Genomic DNA, 23,483 nt, shown 5'->3' with positions numbered 1-23,483 from the left:
GAACACAAGAGGTTTCTTTCTCTTTAACTGAGGAGCTCTCTCACACCCCCACCCAAAACAGCAGGAATTATATTTCACTTATGAGTGCGCACCCAGACAGACCCCTTATTCTGAACATTGAATCCATAAAATCCCCTCTTAACTCTGTGAACAAGTAGCGTATTGGCACTGAGGAGAAGCTACAGGAAGACAAAGGATGGAGGAGCTTGGGAACTACAGCATGATGAAAAGCATTCCAATGCGGTTTCCTTAGGATCCTTAAGGCATCTCATGTTTTTTGTCAACCAGACCTAGCACGGGACAACTTGCAGGCCACTCCACAAGAAGCCACTTGACCTTCGATTTGTTAAATGGTCCATGAACAGAAGCACCTGGGGCACAGAATGATAACAGCCCTTCAATCAATCCACAAGTGATTTTGCACCTAAACTGGAGATCATCTCAGTAAAAAGCCTTTTCTGAGACCGAGATGCAAAACCAGAACCTGCATTTCAGTGGAGATGCTCTGGTTGCTCAGCCACCGGCTCTGTCAGCAGGGAAGGAGCCCACATCTCCAAGGACATCAGTGCCTGATGAAGAGCCATCATTGGGGCATATTTGCTGGCTGGTGATAACAAGGTGCCCTTGCAGTGCTGCATAACATCTCACGCTGAAGGTCAGGTGGGAAATTGGGGCCTTGCTTTGCATCAGGAACATTCACCCAGAGCAGCTACAGGCTCGTATGTGGCGTAAATTCCCTTCTCCTGCAGTCCCACGCCCTGGGCCCCTCTGGGACGTGGGCTTGCACAGTCATTCTCCCGCCAAGGATCACGCGGTTGGGGCTGGACAGATACGAGGGATATCAGGACACACTGACTTTCTACTCCTTTGGTCCCGTTTGATCTCACGGCGGCTGAATACTGCCTAAGCAACCAGCAGCCCTGGTTTAACACCCCAAAGGCCGCTGGGGAGGAACACAAGTGAGGGATGTTCTCATGCTGCAGTGCTCCACGATGGCCACACACAGACCTCTCAACTCAAGGTCCCAGCCCGGGGTGCACTCACCAAAGGGGACATCACCAAAATCGAGGGAAGGTACAGCAAAATGAACAGCTGGTGCAAAGACACAGCCCCTGTGAGGAGAAAGACAAGGGTTAGCTTGGTTAGGGACGTGCTAAGCTTTCAGCTTGCATTACCACTCAGATCAGCAAAATCTGGTCTCAGGGCCACGGTGAGTTTCAAATCAACCAGTCACCGTCATGCTCAGCATGACATCCATGTGGACAGGAGGCAGCCAGGCAAAGCAGCTGAGAGCCACCGATGCGGCTCAGAGCTCTGTGCTACGCAGGGTTGGCCCTCGGGTCACTGCTGGCCCCGTGAAGGACCCTGAACAAATGAAGGCTCTGTGCCTTATGAGGAACGGCTGAGTGAGCTGGGGGTGTTTAGCCTGGAGAAGAAGAGGCTGATGGGAGACCTCATGGCTCTCTACAACTACCTAAAAGGAAGTTGTGGAGAGGAGGGTGCTGACCTGTTCTCCAGCCCCCTCACCAGCTTTCTCACTCTTCTCTGGACTCGCTCCAGAGCCTCAACACCCTTCTTGTGGTGAGGGGCCCAGAACCGAACACAGGATTCGAGGGGCGGTCTCCCCAGTGCCGAGTCCAGAGGGAGAAGAACCTCCCCAGACCTGCTGGTCACGCCGTTTCTGATACAAGCCAGGATGCCACTGGCCACCTGGGCCACCTGGGCCACTGCTGGCTCATGTTCAGTCGGCTGTCAAGCAACACCCCCGGGTCTTTCTCCTCCAGGCAGCTCTCAAGCCAGACTTCTCCTAGCCTGTAGCACTGCATAGGTCTATAGCACTGCCTATCAACCATGGAGTCCCTTCATTTCTTTACTGTTTTGATCTAGTGCCTCCCAACAGCAGCAGCCCGGCAGCCTGGATGCTGAGGAGGCGCAGGCAGCCCCGGAGCTCCAGAGCACCCAGCACCAGCTTTCCTGCCAACACCACATTGTCCCCCAGCCCATGCTTAAGACTGACTGCGACAAGCTCGCAGGCTGCCTGGATCCCGAGAAAGGAGCTTTGCCACTCCTATCATCAGTTGTTCTTTTCCCCTTCTCCCCCTGGCTTGGTGAGGGTTTTCTTTTGCAATGGCACCAGCCTATGGGATGATACCCAAGTCCTTGGGACAGCATTTGCTGCTGGGCTTCCCAACTCCCCCATCAGCCCTTTTCTGTCTGCAGAAAGGAGGCTCCGGAGCTCTGGCTGCACAAGCGCTGGGAAGACAGCTTATAGCATGAGAGACGAAGCTGAGGCTGCTGCTTCCCATTTTGTATGGATTTTTAACAGAGGATTTTAAAAACACTGCTTCTGGCTGCAGAATCGCCCCAGGCTGGCCCAGCCGTCAGCCCCCTCCCAGGCCCTGCTGGCCCTGCTGTGTGTTCAGGTGGGACGTCTCTGACCATCGCTGCCCAGAGCTGATACCATCCCACTGTCTGCCAGGGCCCCCGGGGGAATGAGCTCCCTGTAGGAAGGAATCACTCCAGGCCCTTGGAGCCCGGGCTGGGCAGCAGGCAACTCCACACCTTTCCCCTGCAGCCTTCAGGCAAACTCTTTCCCATCACAGACATCACTTCAAGCCCTGGGGGTCTCACACAGGGGTAGCAAAGGGTCACAGAAAGAACCCGCTGCTGCCAAATTCCATGCACACAGCATCTCGGAAAATTGCAGAGCAACCCACCAGGAAGGCAAAGTTGCTTCCCACAGGGACTCAAGGCTTTCAGAGCTACACTGGCTATTGAGAGCATCAGAGGCACAGTCACTTCCCCTTATAAAGAACCGCGCTTCATTTGCTGCTGGAATTGCAGGGTTCAAACTGGAGTGAAGCTTAAAAAGCCTTGGCTCTTCGTCTTCGTCTTGATCCTAGACACCCCACACTAAGACCTTAGACAAGACCTCTGCTTCATCACAAAATGAGGTTGGTGGGAGATGATTATCCAGAGGTGGCTACAGATGTGCCCAAAGAGCTCCTACATCCCTCCTTACCCAACAGTCAAAGTCAGAGGCTCAGCAGATCCATTCACCCGGAACCTGAACTCTTCCGTGAACTTCCCCAGGATGGTGGAACTGAAGGAGATCCTGATGACTTGGAACCCATCCGGTGAAACAATGCCCTTCTGGGGACAAAAGGTGAAGCAGGAGCCCAGAGCTGTACTTGGAGGTATCAGGCTGAAGGCACCATCCATGTCTCCTGAGTTAAACAGGAACACCTGCAGCAGTAAGAATACAAAACAGAAACACATTAAGAAATCTCCCATTTCTCAGAAGGCTGATGGGCCGTGCTTCGCTGAAGCCAAAGAAAATACAAACAAGACAAGTTCTGCCTTTGTTTTTTTTCAAGCAAAGCAGTGATAACTTCACATGAACAGAGTCACTCTGGGTTTAGCCCACTGACACAGAGCAGTCTGCGTCGACTTGCAGTGCAGAGGAGCTGCACAGCATCACCCCGTCAATGCAGCCCTGTCCCTAAGAACCCTGAAGGCCAACTGCAGCCTCGTGTGTGACTCACCCACAACAGCTTCTGCCCCAGGTCAGTCTGGTCCTGCCAAAGGCAGAACACCTTCAGCTTCCACTGCAGCCGACAAGGTCACTGCCTGCAGCAGATACCTTGGGGCTGCACTCAAACCAACCTCAGGAACACTCTCCAGCTCTGCTACAGGACATCAGTCAGGGTTTTTTTTTTAATTTTAACTTCAACGTGACAGTTTCTCCATCCTTGTTTAGACTGATACATCAGGAAAGGAGGAGCAGGAGGTGCAGAGCTGCTCCATCTACTCCAAAGAATTTCTCTTCCCTAAATACAGCCAACACAAATGAATTTACCATTGCGAGAATAACTGCAAATCCAGAACCACGCCTATTTTCTTGAACACTCAGTAGATCAGCTGCCTTGAATGACTCACACAATCCCGCAGCATTTGCCAAGATGAACTTCTTTCCATGCCAGGGAAGGAGGGCCCACATCTGCCTGCATGCTGTCACCAAGAAGCCCACCCAGAACCGAGCTGGAATGTTCCTAATTGTTTCAGGGGCAAGCCCTGCCACTTGCTGCTCAGTGTGGCACTAACAACATCACCTACTTATTCATATTTTCTCAGGTAATGATACTGATAAATTGATACAGAGAGAATCAATAAAGTACCAGCATTAAAAATGCAGAGAGCACAATGTTTTGGTAAGAAAACACCTTAATGTGTCCTCGCCTGCCAGAGTCCATCTTTTGAAAGCATCTGGCATGCTCTATCACCTCATTTTCTACCTCTTTTCTTTGCTCTATCTTGGTTTTTTGCAAAAGTCTTGACAGCGGGGGGAGGACGGGCAAATTTGCAAATATGTAGACAGTTCTCTGCTTCTTTCCAGAAATGTTTTGCTCTCTTTAGAGCCAGAGATGTCCCAAGACTCAAGTGGCTTTTGATCCACTGTTGCTTTTGCGTCAAGGTGCTGGGGTTTTTTTGCATGAAGCCTCCCAGCTGACCTCAAAGGGAGGTTGCCCAAAGGCAGGGATTAGGGCTTCATGAACAACACATGCACATTTTGGACCCCATCAAACAGCATCCACATTCTCTGACACCACCACCCCCCCCCACCATTGGACTGTTATGTCAATATTCCCTGCCCACAACTGCCTGCGTTGCCAGAAATCCCGTGGGTCCACAAGGCTCACAGTTCCCAGAAAGCCATCGGGATCCACCCCAATTCCCATGTACCCCTACTGCTCACCTCACAGCTGCGGGCCCATCCAACAGAAACGTCCCCAATGTCCAGTTGCTCGTAGCTGAACCAGAGCTGGGGCCCAATGCGCTCAGCTGCGATGTGGAGGGGCAGCCTGGCTTCACAGCCTGGGGAGAGATTTCTGTTTCAGTACAATATTTCCCTCTGTCATCCTGGATTTTCCAGGCTGCCTCCATGCTAGTCCCTGACTCCAGGCTGGAAGGGACCAGCTCTAGATGCTCCAGGAGAAGATACAGGACCCGCAGGAGGTACGCCCTTGGGCCGCTGCCTAATTTTGAACCAATCAGTTCAAAGTTTAACCAATTGCAGTTCTGTGTACAGACGAACACAAAAATGAATTTTCAGCAGCTGAGCCCCACATCGCCTGCTCCCTCCCAGCGCCCAAGAGCCACAGCTTTATTTGCATGAATAATTAAGAAAGTTCGTTTTGAGCTTAAATATGTTCCAAGAGCAAATTTCAGACCACTGCCTAACTGCCAGTTTTGCCAAGTGACCAGTGCTGATCAGTTCTGTAAAGAACCAATCCAGAAGCATCTGCTAAGCCATTAGCGCAGGACCTGCAAAAAAAGCTGAGGCCAGCAAAGTCCCTTTCCAGTGAGGCAGGAGATCCAGCTGCAAAGTTCACGGTACTGCAACTGCAGCAAAGCTGCCAGATAATCCCAGCAAGAGGCATGCATGCCACCCGCACATCATGCTCCAAAGGGATTTGTGACTGGCACCCAAATGCATGAACAAGGCAGTGAGAGAAGCCAAGAAGCAGAAATAATTGATCCTCTAGTTAAAGATCATCATTTTCTTCTTTAAACTCTTTGTACCAGGCACCTCGGCTCTGGGACAGTTTCCATCCTGACAATCGAGTGGTTCAGCTCTATTTTGTAAGGGATAGGGGTAGGCACGTCGTTCAAATGACCAGCTAGAGGTCCTCTCCCAAGGAGCCAGTGGAAGAGTTCACCTCTCCCCAGGGCCCATCAGGGTTTCTCAAGAACAGGCTCCTCTTGCTAAACACACATTAGTTAGCCAGCTCTGTTTCTTGTGACTCCCAGACCAGTTATAAGCTTGCACACAAGTAGTTTTCCTGTTTCTCTGCAACAAAAAAGCTTTCCTGCCACAACCCCCAGAGTGCCCTGCAGCAACGTGAGGGACACCGCTAGCACCAGTACAAGAACCTCAGAGCCAGGAGCACAGCACTGAGTGAGGAACGCCTGGGAGCATCTTTTCAAATCAACCCTTTCCTTCCACAGCCCCAACAACTGCAGCTGGTGGGCAGGAAGACTTCTTGTTGACACAAGCCCTGTGTCATCACCACAGGGAGCGTTTGCCCAGTAAACCCTGCACAGTTACTGTTTAAAGCTGCTCCATCACATTTGTATCTGTCAGCTCAGAGCAGTCAGGAAAGAAACAAAGCAGCTGGGTCAGTCATTTCTTCACCTTCCAGAATGGGAGCTGGGGATCACGGGCCTCCCACCTCTTCCTCTCAGATGGGGAAAACCATCACGTTCCCTGGATGGAAGGTAGACAGCCATGCCCTGCTCCTGAAAACCACCCAGAGGAGCACCATGCAGAGATGCAGGGGAAGGACAAAGTAACCTGAATCACACAGCTTGCTGTGAAGGGCGAAGCTGGGTAGGGCAATGACAACTGCTCCCAGAAAAAGACTTGACAGCACTTCTGAAAGATGGCATGAGCATAAAGCTTGTCTAACAGACTACCTGAACTCTGATTTCCAGGAAGGGTGCTCACCCTGCTGCTCCCAGCCAGCCCTGTGCAATGCTACCCATATGCACCACGGACTCAGAGCTACAAGGTGACAACGCCCACGCAGGGAGAGAAGCATGTGCTGGCCAGAGGAGGTCCTTTCACAGACACCCTGTGCTCAGCAGGGCTCAGACGCCTCAGGTCTGGCAGCATCTGGGCAGTGGGAGGTGATCAGGGCCCTGGGAGCACAGTGGTAACTCAGCTCCGACCACCTCAGTAGTCTGATGATGCATCTGCGTCATAAAGACTCATCGTGGAAGGACATGGGCTACACGAGCATCGTACTTGTCCATTAAAGCTCTTCTGCTCTGTAGTTCTTTGGCCTTCACAGACACCTCACAGGAGAGCAAATGCTGGCAAAGCCCTGGCAAATTCATGCTTTGATGGTTCTGGGATCAGTGAGCCAAGCTTAGAGCCAGGCATCCTGAGGGCTGGTCTGGGACAGAAGGCTACCTGGAAACCACAGGGACAGTGGGCACGTGCCAGCACAACCCTGCTGGTCGCTGACCCTTCCTAGCAATTACACAAGAGCAGAGGGAGCTGGAAGACTGTGCCTCGCCTTCCCTGGGCCTGACAGAAGACGAAGGAGCCGTACCTGAGATGTCGCAGTAGACTGTTCGTCGATAGACTCTGGCTTCTTGGGGTTTAAAGATCACGTTAATTTCAACCAGAGAATTTGGCAAGACATCTCCCTCCTAAAACACAAGACAAATCATGCATCTTCAAATATTGCATTTCTTGTTTTCAGCTCCGCACCTGGAGCACTTACTCAGAGCATCAGTGCAGAGAAAGTAGCCAACAACACCCGTCACCAAAATTTATAAGAGCATTTGGAATCAGCTGCAAAATAAACTTTCTAAGTCCCCCACCCTTACCAGCACCTGGCAGAAGCATTTGGTTAAATTCAGGCTATAGAGAAGGAACCAAACTGACTCATACTCCAGCAAATCAGGCAGGATTTCTTCAGAAGTACCAGGCAGTCTAAGGGACCTCTCTCCTCCAAATCTTCCACTGTATCCCTGTGCCACTATGGCTACACAAACACTTTGACTTAGATCAGAAAAGATTGAGCAAATCAAATGTATTTTTCCATTCCAGGTTGAAAAGGTGCTGCACTGACACCCTGCCCCTGCACAGATACCTACAAGTACATAATGCACCCTGATACCTCTGAAGGCTGTAAGGACACTTAAGTGCCCTCAATTTATAGCCCTCGCAACAGAGATCAGTTTTAGGCAGCTCTGACCGCCTGCCAGATGCCCGCAGTTCAGAAATGGTTTTTGCAATAAGTTCTCCCAGCCCCATGAGAGAAACCCGGAGTCTTCTTTCTCAGCACATCCAACCAGCTGATGTGGGAGCTGCCAAGTGACCTCGTCAGGGAGAAGGGGAGGAGGAGAAGGAGAAGGAAGGGAGCTTCTCAGCTGTCACTTACCACTGGGTCAATGGTGAAAACATCATTGGAGAAAAGCAGGGAGTCTCCTTGCACTTTCTCCCTCTGCTTCTGGAAGCCACGGGAGAGAAGGGGAGCATGCTCTCGGAGAGTGGGGACTTCTGTGCACTCCTGAGAGAACAATCCGTCTCGTTCTCCCGCCTCTGCAGCCTGTGGCACAGCCTGCAGGGAGAGACAAACCAAGCAGATCATTTAAGAAGCAACATCTTTGCAGTGACCATCAGGTAAGCACAAGGGCAGCAACGCACTCGAGGAGGAACAGCAGCAGCTCAGCAAGGGGCTGACCCTCTGCCACGGGGTCCCCAGGGATCCAAGTGCCACCTGCTGCCCTCCGGCACGGCAGGCAGTTTTACTCCACACTTAACAAGTTCTGCCTTCCAGCACAGGATCCCAGAACACTCGAAAAGCAGATGAATGTATTCAGGTATCACAACAACTTGGTGAAATTTAATGGGGTTACATGCATGAAAACAGAGGCCCTGAGAAAGGAAGGGGCATCACCTCTGAATTCAAACACTTCATTCAAAAGAAAAGCCTTTTGAAACCCTTTTGCCCGGCATCAGAGCTGCTGCAGACAGTGCTGTGAAAACCCAATTCCCTCCACCAAGGCAGAGCGTGGAGCAACCTGATCTAGTGGGAGGTGTCCCTACTCATGGCAGGGGGTTGGAATTGGATGATCTTTAAGGTCCCATCCAACTGAAACCATTCTGTGATTCTAGCCTTAAACCACCTCTTCTGTTTCCTTTTTGGCCTTCAATGCAGAGCTTTGATGCAGATGATCTCTCCCACACTTGCTAGTTGTAGCAGGAATCATTCACAACCCAGAGAAGAAAAGGGACTCTGCTGCAGCGCAGCTGGCATACTGCTCTCCTCCCTTCCCACGCCCGTCCCCTGGCCGTGACTAACCAGCAGGAGACATCTCTGAGGGAGAACTGGAAGGCTGCATGTGCAGCAGATGGAGGCGCAGCAGTAAGAACAGGATAGCGATCGCTACCCAGCTGAATTCAAACACAGATAGGAGGGAACCACAGCCACGGAGCTGCACACAGAGCCACGGGCAAATGCTGTCACCAACACCAAAACCCCTCACTTCGGCTCACTCCCATGCAGCGCACTGGGAAATGTTTCTCCAGGGCTGACAGACGATGCTGTGCATGGGGAGGGCTTCCAGTCTCTGAGATGGACAACCCTCAACTCAACCCATCCACAGACAATAATTCCACCCTTACAGCCCAGAAAGTCCTGCAGGAGGGGGACAGAGCAAATCCCTGGACAGACCTCGTAACAATCCAGGTCATTTTGGGTCACATCCTAGTGCAGAGTCCCACGCTGCCTCCTCCCTGCTCCAAGACCTCAAAAGTTTCTCTTAGAGCAGCACAGTGACCCTGGAGCTATGGACATCCCTAAGATTGCGAGTAAGGAAGAACAAAACCTCCTGGTCAGCGTTGAGGACACAAACTGGTGCAAGATCAAATGTAACTAGGAAAAAAACAACAAGGGTCAATGTCGACTGTGGGGAAACCTGGTTGCTCATGAGGGGAAAGAGGATCACTCAGGGTCCACTTTGAGACATAGGCAGGTAGGAAGAGACGGAAAAGGAATGGCCCGGGGAAGTATCAAGAGAAGTTCAAGAGGTTTTCTTTTAACACACTGAGATTCCACGGAAGCCATGCACTGGGTAATTAAAAATAGAGAGCAGTGGAAAACTCGTTTTGGCCTTCAAGGCATTTCTGACCTAATTACACTTAACCTTATTTGCTCAGAAGCCCTGAAAAAATCATGCAAGTTTAGGACAGTTTCCTAACCATGATGGGTTCAGACTAACTCCTAGAGACCTAAATCCACCCAAGGCTGAGAAGTCACACAAGAATTCCACAAGTCACCCAAGCTTTTGTGTGTAATTTCTAACTCACTCACCCAGCTCTAAGTGTTTCTCTGTGCTGACCTAAACGGCAACTGCAAAGCTTCACCAATGATGCCCTTTGAAGAACCTGCCCCACCTCTCACTACCAGGAAGACACGGGCAGCTGAAGCCCAAATGCGCTTCTCGGCTCTGTGCTCTCCTACCTTCCCTACAGAACTCTCCACCTCCAAACTCTCACCAGACTCTAAGGAAGGGCAGAAACACTTCATTCTGCTAGAAACCAAGACCAAAGCACTCTGTCCTGCACCCTGCTGGGAAACCAGTTGCCACATTATCAAAGCTGGAGCAGAAGCAACTGCAGTCACTGTCACAATAGTTCTGCTCCCTGAAGCTACATTCCTCAGCCTCATGGACCCTCTGGAGCTCAGGGATCTCTGGACCTCAGTGGTCTCTGCTCCCACAAAACACCAATTTGCTCTCTAGTCATTGCAATCAAACTTTTCTCCACAAAATATAATCCTTAGCTGGAGCATGGGTGGAACTGGAATGGGAAGTGCTCAGCTCTGTTATCTCGGAGCTCAGTGGCATCCCCTGACACTGTGAATGCTTTACTCGTCCTAAACCTTTCCAAAGCACCGACATCACTCTGAGGCCATACGTTAGTTTTACGCCTGTGCAGAGCATCCAGCTGAAAGGAGTTTTGCAAACAAACCTCAGCTTTTGCTGATCCTCCCGTTCCCGAGGAACAGCAGCCTTCCACTGCAAGTGGGCTGTAATTTCACTTCCATTGTGGAGGACCACAGAGCTGCAGTTTGCCAGAGTAAGGGAAGTCTTCTCAATCGTCAAGGAGCCCTTCTCCAGCTCAATGCTGGCATCTACAGCCCATCCATAAAGTCTTGTGTGGATATCTTCACCTGGAACAAAGCACAGCGGAGTCTTTGCTCACCTCACTTGCTGATACTACAACAGAGCAAACCACCAGTAGCAGAAGGAAGTGTTAGGGCTCTTTGCAGTATTGACAGTTTCACAGACCAGAACATTTACCACATCCTGACAGCTGCATGTGGACTGCCAGAGGATGTCCTGGACACCACACTAAGCACCCTTTTTCTGGGTAGTTGTAGACATCGAGCCCCAAGGTGACGCTGTGACACTACTGACAGTGAGATTTTTCAGATGTGCCCAGGTGGCCTTTGGGTTGCCATCCCACTCAGGTCACAAGGAATTCTGGATTGAGGTCATTCAGGTGACTGAGGAGTCCCAGTTCAGCCAGGCCTCACGTAGAGCCTCATGCAGACCTGCCACTAGGGCTGTGTTTCTCCTGACCCCTTGGTGCTGACCAGCAAAGGGATCTGGGGGCACATGGGCAGAAAAGGGAGGTTCAGAGGAACAAGAGAAGCAGCAGCACACGGCAAAAATTAAACCTATATAACGCGCACCTGATCCTGCCTAAGTCACACTGACAGCAGCATGAGGTACTGGGATATGCTGCCACTGGTGAGCCAAGCAAGTCAGCACAGCAAAGCACAGAAAATGCCTCCCAACCTCCCAAACTGCGGGCTTATTCTTAGAGCTTCTGTTTTGTAATAAACAGTCTGCTGGTGGTGTTTCTGAAAGAGCCACATGGCTGCTTTTTGTATGTGAATCACAGGGAGTCTGACTTAGTGCAGGACAAAGCAGCCAGGGCTTGCCAGGTGAGGCTGGGTGACATTGCCTGGTGCCCTGCTCTACGCCTGCAATAAGCAGCTGTTAAGACTGAGTGATTAAATATTTCCATTTCACTTTAGCAATTCATCTCAACAGCATTTAGCTTCTTTGCATGCTTTGAAGCTAGAGAGACAATCCCTCAAGTAATCATTTGCTCTCCGTCTTAAAGTTTATTTCAAAATAACTGCATCATAACTGTTTTGAAGGAAGCTGAGAGCGTGCAGCATGCAGCGCTTACCGGTGTCATAGTGACCTACCAGGGACCTGGAATGATTCCCGGTTTTCAGCAGGTGAAATTCCACTGTTACTTGTGTGGCCTCACCAATCCCAAGGTTCCCAATGGAGGGATCGACAGAGAAAGGGCTGCAACACAAACAGAGATATCAGCACTACTGTGGGAGACTTGAGGACTATATTCCTTTTGCAGTCTAGTTCACTTCAGCTCACTTAGGCAAGCAAGGAACAACCAAACCACAGTCAGCAGAAGCAAACCCCAACACCCAGGATCAGCAACAGAGCTGCTGACTCTCCTTTCTGAAGGGATCCAGCACTTCAGAAGATCCTGCGGTATAAAACGACCTCCTCTCCTCCAGACTCCCCACCCAGCTCTCTGCAGTGAGACTCAAGAGTCTGGCTGCGAGCAATACAGTCAGAGAATGGTTTTTGAAGAGCGCAGAGGCGGTGAGAACTGTTTGCACACACAACTTGACCCTGACTGCCTCAGGAGCTCTGCCACCTACAAACCACACCTCAAGAGATGCAAATGTCAAGGCAATACCTGTTCCAATGACATCACAGGCTATAAATCAGACAGGGAAAATGAAAGCGTTTCTTGAAGACCAAAGAATAATTATGGTTTAATTTTCAGCATTCATTTTTTACCTTCAAAAAACAGCCTGGCTGAGGCTAGGAAAGGTTCCATTTTATCAGCATTGCAATGAAAGCTGCTCTGGGCAAAGGAAACATCACACAAATCTCAATGAATGCAAACATACACTAGATACTACCCCATGGTAACAAAAGGAGAATCCCATTTACAGCCTCAACAATTAAATGCTGAGCTAAATTTATCACCATTAACGGAAGCCTATCAAGGTGAACTCAATGGAGGTTTTCTCTATTCCCAAGCAATGTAGTCTGGGAATCTGGGCTGTAATCCAAGCTTGTAAACTGCCTGCTTGGCCCAGCAGACAAATTCTGTGCAACGTGTTGGAAATAATTACAAAAGTGTGCTGATGTTCTCCAAATGAATATGAGTGATGACAATGATCTGTTGCCAGCTAAACAGCTCTTGGCTGACAGATACAAAACTCAGTGCTTTAGTGCTTAGTGATAAGCCAAATGAAACACTCCTGCATGCGGCAGCTGGGCTAGGTGGCTCTTGTACAACCACACTTAGAAAAGTTACTTGGTTTAGTGCTTTGCTAGTGGTCAATTTGTCACCTTAAAAACAGGTCCTGGGTATTTATTTTGGTGGTGACAAGGAGATCTGGAAATCCCAGAGGAAAACTGTGGAGTGATTGACAGGTTCCTGCCTACGTATTTCCCACAGTGAAAAGCAGCAGCCTGCTCAAAGAGCATCCTAGAAGTTTGCTTCAACTGCCTTGCCAGGCTTTGGGGGAAGCTTCTCTTGGACCCTCACAATTCACAGAAGAAAAGTCAAATCCTCTTCTGAGCCTTGTTTTGATGGAGAAGAAACTGTGGTCACTCAGGCAGCCCCAGTCAGACAGCAGGGTCTTTGCTGCAGTCTTGACCTTGGCTCTGACACCAAGACCTCTGGGACTAAGCAACTCTCCACTCCTCACCAGCCAGCTGAACTGGTTTCCTTGCAGATGTGGTGTCAACAAAGCATTACCATTTCCAGGTAACTGGAAAACTGGTGACTGCCTTCTGAGACCAAAAGGAGCAACGCAGGCTGCCCACAACACAGCCCACGCCAGGCATTTGATGAGGGGACCGTGGGAAAACCGTGTGCATGTGAGCCCAGAGAATGGGCGTGTTTGGCTGGCAGAGGTTTGTAAGCATTTCTGGAGCTACTTATGGCCAGGAGGTTGCAAGCCAGCTACTAGCATATTCTAGCACTCTCCAGGAAATCTGGGAGAGACAAAGCTCTGGAAGAAAAGGCCATCAACCTGTACACCAGGCATTTGCTGCATCTTCTGTAGAGAGGAGGGTGCTGGCCTCTTCTCCCAAGAGACAGGGGACAGGACAAGAGGGAATGGCCTCAAGCTCCACCAGGGGAGGGTCTGGCTGGACATTAGGAAAAAATTTTTCACAGAAAGGGTCATCGGGCACTGGAACAGGCTGCCCATGGAGGGGGTTGAGTCACCTTCCCTGGAGGTGTTTAAGGCACGGGTGGACGAGGTGCTAAGGGGCATGGGTTAGTGCTTGATAGGAATGGTTGGACTCGGTGATCCGGTGGGTCTCTTCCAACCTGGTTATTCTATGATTCTATGATTCTGCCTGTGCCCACGTTAGCACTCTGCTCTCAGGCTGCAGTGCAGTTTTGAAGCCAGTGCCCGCTCAGCTCCGCTTTCGAGCTCATTCTGCTTAGGAATATTTGGTCCCAGGGGCCAGACCAACTGTCACACCCTGGGCCCCCAAGCCACACGCTCACATCCAGGCCTGACTTGGGGTGGGGGAAGTGGATTCATTTAGCCGTGTGGCAATCCAGAGGCTAATAAGATCACTCCCAGGGTAAAGATCAAAAGCAGTATTTATTCTGTTTGCAAAACAAAGTTCCTGGACCACTAAGCGTTACTGTCAGGGCCTCAATGCCAATCACTTTGATTGCCCATCTCTGGTTGCACTTGCTTACACAGACATAGCTGATGACACCGTCTTAAATGTCTCTTTCAGTAGCTCGGAGCTTACCTGCTTCTGAACACGGCATTTGGTCTGCCTGAGCCGAGCTCCCAGAGCTGCTGCTGCCATGCAGCATCTCAGACAGCCCAAAGGCACCCGAGGTGCCTTCCTGTGTTTTCCCTTTCAATCTAACAGAATCAGTCTTGCTGCATGCTGTGCTGGAGACATCACTGCAGTATAAAACTTTGCTGCAGCTTGCAGAGTTTTGTCAGGAGATGTCAGGACAAATTCAAAGCAAGACAATTCTGTAAATCAACCCCATGGCACGAGGACTCCAGCCATGATGGAGGAGTTTGTACCTTCATCCCGGTTCATGGGGATATCCACAGTCCCTGGGGATGATACAACAGCAGAGAGGCAGAGAAAGCTCAAAGGCAGCACTCGGACACCTCCCACAAAGAAAAGCAGGTATTCTGCACACAGGCAACTGCATGCACAGCACAGGAGGCTTTGCAGGCGCTGTGCCCCTCCTGACCTCGCTGCTGATGCACTTCCAGCCGAGCTGCAGCACCCTGGTACTGCAGGGACTCACACTCCACCAAGAACAAGACAAAACTGTATTCAATTTATCCAACATTTCTATTCCACTGTCAGTTCCCCCGTGCTCCTCAGCAGAAACCGCCTAGTGTGGCGGAAGCTGTGCAGAGGAGCTCTCACTGGCAGAGCTCCCTACTCCACACACTCACCTACTCAAGGGTAAGATAAGGGACAAAGTATTGGACATCAGGGCTCTCTGGGGTTGCCTCGCCCTGCTTCTCTTTGTAGCCATGTTCATATGTTGCTCTGCTGCCGCTCTAAAATTGAAGAGCGGCACTTCGCCTTTCCTGGGTACAAATTTATCTCCTCCATCCCAAAAATGAACACTATTTGTTACTAATAAATCATATTTTAAAGGCACCAGTTTATTTGGCAAAGCTTGTCTCAGTGACATGAAGCTCGTGTCGCTTGGTTGCTTGCAGAACTGCCTTAAGCCAGCAAAATTTTTACCCTAAATATTAATGATGTTAAATCATTTCTCAGTCTCTCCAAAGAAACAGATAATTCCACAAGCATGGGGAGCTAGAGATCACAGGGTACTTTCTCTTTAGTTCTCCATATCCATGCTCTTTGAGGGTAGCACAAGTTGCAAAACTAAATCTAAACACCACATGAAAGATGAGAAAACAGGTATGCCCAAAGAGATCTTGCACCTGTGGCCTGGTGCACAAACATCTGCTGGCTCAAAGTTATCCAACAGAGCCATGCTAAGAGGTAGCAGGATGTTGCCTGGTTTTGTTCCCCTGCGATGCTTCCTCCCTTCCACCCCCTGGACTAAATCCTCCTCCGGTAACTGGCCAAGAGAGCAGCATTGACCCCTCACGGCACAGCACTGAGATTCAGACACGCAAGGATCACAGCACTGACAGTCAAACCTCTGAGCAAAAGCCATGCGCATTTGGCATGGAATAGGGGCCTGGAGGCAGAGCAACCCCAATTACATGCATGAAGACACAGGCACAGCAAGACAGCTGCCCTCAGGCTCTGGGGTGATGTGTCTGCCTACTTATTCCTATACACGCTCTTCCAGGCAGGCATCTCAAAGCCATCAGCAGCACAGCAACCTCGCTGGAGCTAAGGACATGGCCCAGCACTGAGGGATAAAAGCAATCTGAAACATTGAAGAGCCTTCAGACTGCGAGAGCAGCATCTTTGCGACACGGACAGAGGTTCCCCCAGTTCTACATCCAGTACCACCCCACTAAAACCAGCGCAGTTCCTCAAAACCAGATGCCCTGTTCCAAAGCCAGCCCTGGAGGTTCATCTTCCACTGAAGGCATGACCCTCCTGGGGCCTCCACTCTCACCTGGTTCTCCTCAGGGATGAAAAGGATGTGGAAAGTTGCAGTCCTGCCAGGTGGTACCTTGTGCCAGGCAAGATCGTGATTGACCAACTTGAAATATGGTGAGATCTCCGTGGTGACCTTCACCAGCCGAGGAACCTGAAGGAAAGACAGGAAACTATAATTTTGCCACTCATGGAAACACAAGAAGAGACCTGGACACACCCTGGCAAAATCCTTCCTCAGCCTCCCTGCCAGAGCACCTTTCACTCCAGATTTAAGTGTGTATGTCTGAAGACATACACTAACAGCAAGTGCTGACAGAGGCATTCATCAGAAAATTCCTCCCTGCTTTTTCTCCCCGCTTGCAGCTGCGTTGTCTCCACTCTAAAAGCACAGGTGGGTCCCCTGCTCCTCCACAGAGACCCTGGTCATGCTGAAGCCAGTGGCTGCAGCATGTTGCTAGTTACTTGTGTGCTTGTCTGATGTGTTCCCCAGCTCCTGGGCAGTCCAGGGCAATCCTTAACCAATTGTTACAAGTCTTTCGCTGGCAATTTTCTGCTCCAGAGCCCACCTCAGTCATCGACACGTTTGGACACCCAGCAGTCATGTGAGAAAAGCAGATTTAAACAGATATCTGAGAAACCAGTGATCAGGATAAAGCACATCCACTCCGCTCTGCCCAGGGCGATTCCCCCATAGAGCTGGCAGCATCCCGCAGGCTGCAACCATAACACCCTTCTAAGGCTCCCACACCTTGTTCCAACCCAAAACACTCATGCAATTCATTTTGTTAAATCTTAAGCAATTACCACAGGGCCTACAGCCTTCAGAGGCTGTGGAGGTTTTTGCAGGCCGAAGGACACAGGCAAATGGAGGCTGTCCTTGAAAAGACTTTGGCTGGGAGAAGGAGAAGTAAAGTAACAAGAAGAAACACCACGGCGCAGCAACAGTTCATCTCAGCCAATAATATTCCTGACCTAGGGGGGGAACGAGTAGCAAAACCCACTCACTGTAAAGAATACATCGCCTGTTCTCACCAGTTAACATATGTAAAGGAGCCATTAAGCCTAAATAAAGGTCTTTGCTCATCAGGCAGTTGTCCCTGCAGCAATCCCCTCCAGAGGCCAGGGCTACTCCCCCTGAGGGAGTCCTGACTCCAGACATTTCACACGTTCAGCAAGAGGATGGAAACTGGCAGGGTCCTCATGCCCTTGTGCTCTGCCCTGGTCTTCCCCCAGCACTGTGGTTACCCACGGTAACTGGGATGGGAGCTGACTCCAGCAAGATCCACCGCCTTCAGCCAAGGTTATTTCTATCAGCCCAGTGCACATCAGGACCGCAATGTCCCACTGGCAAAATAGGCTTTCTTCGTCCCCTAGCAGAAGGAAACCACTGCCCCCCGCAGCCTGAAAGGACCACAGAGCCCAGTCACCAAGGGGTCTGCAGGAGCTGGAGCCAAGCCTGTCACAAGCAGGCACCTTCTGCAAACGTCACATCAAAAAGCAAAGAGAAGGGCAGGAAAAGGCCACCTTGTGATAAGAGGCTTCACTCACGTCTCGAAGCTGGGGAATCCGGCCATGACTCAGTCACCTGGAAAAAGCAACAACGAGACTGTGACAATCTAGAATCCCATTTGTGGCAGACAGGACACCCCTGTGTCTCCAGGCTTTATCTCCTTCCTCAGGCTGCTCTGCCACCAGCCTCTCACCCTGTTGCCATCTCTCTCCCAGCCGCTCTGCCTGCTGCTGCCACTTCTCAGGGACAGGCTCTGGCATTCCCTGCAGCCCGGGAGAAATAACGGTGAGGGTCCTTAAGCAAAGAAAAGGCAGGAATGTGAAAGCCATTCTGGCAGGGGGCGGCCGGGCTGGCAGCTGCTGGCACATCTCCGCCCCCTGAGATGATGCTCGGATGGGAGGGTGCTGCACACACCCCCTGGGGTAAAAATACACAGACAATAAGAGATTGCTGGGATCCATCAGAATGTAACACGACTACACCGAATGTACCCCTAGACCAGCCAAGAAGATTGCAACTAACAATTTTGTATGTGCCTACTTTTACTATAAATGTAACTCCACAGGTACAGCCGGGGTCGCTCCCCTTGAAGAGTGTCCCTGGCGGCCAGTCTGGTTTTTAAGCTCATGCGCAAGAGAATAAATTCTGTACTTTATTTTTGCACCAGCTTGCCGTGCCGTCTCGTTCTTAAGAGTCTGGACCCTAACAATAATAAGCACCAGTAACAACCAGTGTATTCCCCAGCGGCCGGTTTGTCTTTTTCCTGGGCAAGGGGTCCAGGTCGCAGGACTTGGCACCTTCGTTCTGCTCCAGGAGCAATTCTACATAAAAGAAAAGGGGCATGTGCTTTGACGACCAGCTGGACATGGGTAACTTCTGCCTGTGGGAGATGGCGTGCCCCACAGAGCTCATCCCTTGGGAGAAGGCAGCGGCCACCCTCCGCTTTCCCCCTCCACCTCTTGGGGGATGTCTGCTCTCTGCTCCTTGGAAAATGCTGGACTCAAAAATTGCCTTCAAAGGTCGTGGGAAGGCTTGAGCTTCCCCCAAACAAACCCCACCCCTAACAACTCTTTCTGCAAACAACCTTCACTGTGACATTGTGTTAGGAATTAGTGATTGATAGGAATGGTTGGACTCGATGATCCTGTGAGTCTCTTCCAACCTACTGATTCTGTTATTCTGTGATTCTGTGAATCTTAGATGGAACCGTGGCTGCTGAGGTGCTGGTGATGTTCCTCCTCCTCGCTAGTCGATGTCAGGATCAAGCTGCTGACTTCTGGTGGCTCCTGCAAGCCACCTCCTCCCCGACAAGCATCTTGGAGAGCTGTGTGTGAAAGACCATCCTTCTGTACCATTTCCAGCTGAGGAAGAAGCAGCAGGTTGCCTTCCCCTTCCGGGACATGGGCATTCTCTGCTGTGAAGGCAATGGCCTCTGCACGCAGTTTTACGCCGACTGTGTCTCTGAGCTGATGCCCAGCCCATCACCACTCCCATCAGAGAGAACTCTCACAGAGAACTCTCACAGAGAGGACTTGAAGTTCCAACTTCTGGTTGGGGGAGATTCCCGATAAAACCTGTGCACGGCCACACAGGAAAAGGAGGATTAGCGGTGGGAAGCTGCAGAGGGCAGGGGTCACCCTTCCTCACTCCCGTGTCAGTGTTTACATTCTAGGTTCCAGATCATTGTTACAGACAGATCGAGGGCTCCTAAGAAGCCGCAGAAGAAGCGTGTGAGGTGCTGCTTCCCTGTGCTGCCCAGCCAGCATCCAGGCACAAGGCAGCAAGAGATGGGGAAGGCGACTTCTGCCACGTGAGACCCTTGTGGAAGGGATAAAAGGGATCCTGGCACCCATGTAGGAGAGACATCCCCCTTGGCCACTCTGGCATTGTCCCTGGGATGGTGCTTCCTGCAGCTGCAGGGCCCAACCCTCCCCTGAGGGAGCCCTGGCAGAAAGAGGACACTTCCCTGCTGGCTCTTGTGAGACAGAAGCAGGTTCTGGAGGCTGGCTTTGGGCTGGACCTCCCTGACACCTCTGTTTTTCGGCCAGTCTTCTCACTAGGAAAGTGAACATCTTGTGCCAGCTACAGTATGTGCTGAGCAGACGGGTCTCCTGTTATCCCTTCCTCTTTGTTTATAGTTTTTCCTTCTCTGAGGAATGTATAGTTGGGCAGACAAGGAAACTGGTACAATTCAGTGGAGATATGGCTGTTGAGAAGCTTATAATAGCATTAAAAATCATTCTGAGAATCATAGAATAACCAGGTTGGAAGAGACCCACCGGATCATCCAGTCCAACCATTCCCATCAATCACTAACTCATGTCCCTCAGCACCTCGTCCACCCGTGCCTTAAACACCTCAGGGAAAGTGACTCAACCCCCTCCATGGGCAGCCTCTGCCAGTGCCCAGTGACCCTTTCTGTAAAGAATTTTTTCCTATTGTCCATCCTAAACCTCCCCTGGCGGAGCTTGAGGCCATTCCCTCTTGTCCTGTCCCCTGTCACTTGGGAGAAGAGGCCAGCACCCTCCTCTCCACAACCTCCTTTCAGGTAGTTGTAGAGAGCAATGAGGTCTCCCCTCAGCCTCCTCTTCTCCAGGCTAAACACCCCCAGCTCTCTCAGCCGCTCCTCATCAGGCCTGTTCTCCAGCCCCCTCACCAGCTTTGTTGCTCTTCTCTGGACTCGCTCCAGAGCCTCAACATCCTTCTTGGGGGGAGGGGCCCACAACTGAACACAGGATTCGAGGAGCGGTCTCCCCAGTGCCGAGTCCAGAGGGAGAAGAACCTCCCTGGACCTGCTGGCCACGCCGCTTCTGATACAGGCCAAGATGCCACTGGCCTTCTGGGCCACCTGGGCACACTGCTTATTATTTCTGCTTATTCCACATTATTAAAATATTTCTGCTTATTCCACAGCTGGCTCCAATCCAAAGGGAAATCAGCAGATGTATTAGAAACAGCCGTGATTCCATTTCTATGTCACATTATGATGTGCTGCTCTACTCCGAAGGATTTAGTAGAGGTTCACGGAAACTGATGTAAAAGACGACAAATTGAAGGCAAAGGGAACTTGAAGATTCCTTGAAAGGTGGACAAAATTTCATTCTGTGTGTTGGAAACAAACTAGCTCTCCCCATAGTTTTCCTTTCCAAAAGACTCATTCTTTTGCCAGCTTAAGTACTTCAATTAATTACATCCAAGCTGTAGGACAAGTGCACCCCTTGTCAAAACTTTTTTACTCAGCTCTCCTTCCAGCAAACTTCACCTTGATCCTGACAAGCAGACATACAGAGTGTTCACGCAAGCACACTGCATTCTTTTTATTCTCATTTGTTCTTTTATATTTTTTAATTTGTCGGCAGGAATTAAACGTTAAATATAATACCTGGCTCTGCAACTGCTACAGTACAACACTAATATATTCAACCCACAGATGTCACAATGCACTCTTATTCAAACTCCACTGCTAAATCCTCAAAATAACAATGCTTTCTATATTTGAAAGCTTACAATTTTTCTTTTAGTAATGCTCTCTAATTACTGAAACTTATCCACACGTGTAGACAAGTAAAATTCAGACTCGGAACTTCAGTACGTTCTAGGATATTATCTTTACCATTCCATGAGAAATCACTGCAGCTGGAAATACATGTTTCCCCACTTAACAGTCGATCAGAACATTTTTGTGAGCTACTTACTTGTGTGAGCGAGCTGAGATCCTTGGGCAGTATCAGATCTGTTGGTATTCTACTCTATCCACAAACAGTTAGAGGTGCTATTCAGCATAACTCCCATCAAGTCATTTTTGGTGAAGGCTCCCAGAGAGTGCGCAGAACTGTCTTTTCCATCATACACCTTGTGGAAAACAAATAATAGCATTGAACTGGACATCTTATCTAAATATCTGAAAAATATGAGTTTATCCTTATACAACACTTCCAAAGTCGGCTCTGTATGGCCAATAGTTTCTCCAAAAGCATCACTGTTTCCGTTGTGTCAGGTACATACGGCTTGGTTACGCAGTTCAGTGAAATATAAAATATTCTGTCACTGTTAAGATGTTTTTCAGGCTTTTTTCCTTTTCAGTTTTGTGAGGCCATTTTGAATGGAATTAGTATTTATAAGCAAGCCCACCTTCTGAGGTTTCATAAAATCAGATTATTTATCAAGATTATTCACAAAGGCTGACAGCAGCATGACCTCTGAAATCACCACTGAAGTAAGTAACTGCTCTGTTTTCTAGTGTCCGGAGATATTAACACCAGAGCTGAGGGAGACGTATTAAAGTCAATCTGTCACTGCTTATTTCAGACTCTAAACCTACAGCAACCTTTTGTCTTACTAAAGGTTTTAATAAAGAAAGAAAGGTCTTAATAAAGGTTTGAGTCTATTTCCAGCCTAAGTGTGGAGATGATCTCCTTTACTTATGTTATTTTATTAAAAACTTTCAATGAGAGACAAAATCAACACTATTAACCTCCAGTCACAGAATGAATAAGAGTTTCTTTAGATTGTTCACCAGCACACGACAACCACAAAGAATTGGCTAGGGCTTGAGAATTTAGTTTTGCTTATTGCAAAACCTTGAAAGCCATAAAGTACCGAAACAGTCCTCTAAGGGTTTTTCTGTTTGTTTGGGTTTGGGTTTTGGTTTTGTAATCAAAATGAATTAAAAAAAAAAAAAGATAACTTCTTCTTTAAATTAAATAAATCACCTGTACTTTATCATGGAAAAATAAACAAATATGAAGTGTGTTTCATGATTCCAAGCATCATGGGAATGCTTATGGAAAAGCAAAGAATCAGTCTGAACAGCTTTCTTCTAATATGAAATAAAAGATAATTTACCCTGATGTCATACAGGCGAGAGGGACTGCAGATAACTAGTATAAAAGACACAACTGCAGTATCTTAAGCTCTTAATTCATTTCCAGTGCTGACACTAGCAAAATAAACTAATAAAGCCAGCATGCACAGAGATTTTTTAAGCTAAAAGCCTAAATTTAGTTTAATTAACATAAACAAATATAAATAATTACCTTCCATAAAAGAATCTTTTGAAAAATAATACATGATGCTAGGCATTAATAGAACAATGCTTTCTGTCTTTATTACTAAGGAAAGATTGTCTTATATCAGGCCACGTGGATGAGCTCTCAGAAGAGACAATCAATTGTATTTAAGATTTGTGCCAGCAGTAACACGTATTTAATGTCTACCTGTAGGCAGAAATATGACTTTAAGCTGTGCTAAGAGCATCTGAAAAAATGCTTCCTGGCTTCTACCATTGTCCTAGGCCAGAACTACAGATCTTTCATGGATTGATTACGCTTTATTTATCAGAACTGTAAATCCACTGTACAAAATAAATAAGCATTTGTTCATCGTAAGATTTATTGTTTAATAACATCCTGGTCACACATATTATGCAAAAACACAGAGAAAATTTACTTGGATTGAGGAATGGAATAATCTATTTTTAATAGTCATTAATAAAGTATCACAACTATGTTAAAAATGTGATTTTTCATCACCTTAAAATAGAAAAGACAAAAACCCCACATCAGCCGATGACTAACACTGTTCCTTAGACATCCTCTTCCAACAGTTTTCTAATACTGCATCTCTCAAGATGAATCCAGACACAAATGAAAACATTGTTTGATGAACTAAAAATGAGATAAGACGTATCATATGACAGTAGATGCAAAAAAACCTAACAATTTTTAACTGGGGACAC

This window comes from Phaenicophaeus curvirostris, chromosome 31 (genome assembly GCF_032191515.1).
Source record: "Phaenicophaeus curvirostris isolate KB17595 chromosome 31, BPBGC_Pcur_1.0, whole genome shotgun sequence".
Classification (NCBI taxonomy): Eukaryota; Metazoa; Chordata; class Aves; order Cuculiformes; family Cuculidae; genus Phaenicophaeus; species Phaenicophaeus curvirostris.
This window is presented reverse-complemented; position numbering follows the sequence as displayed.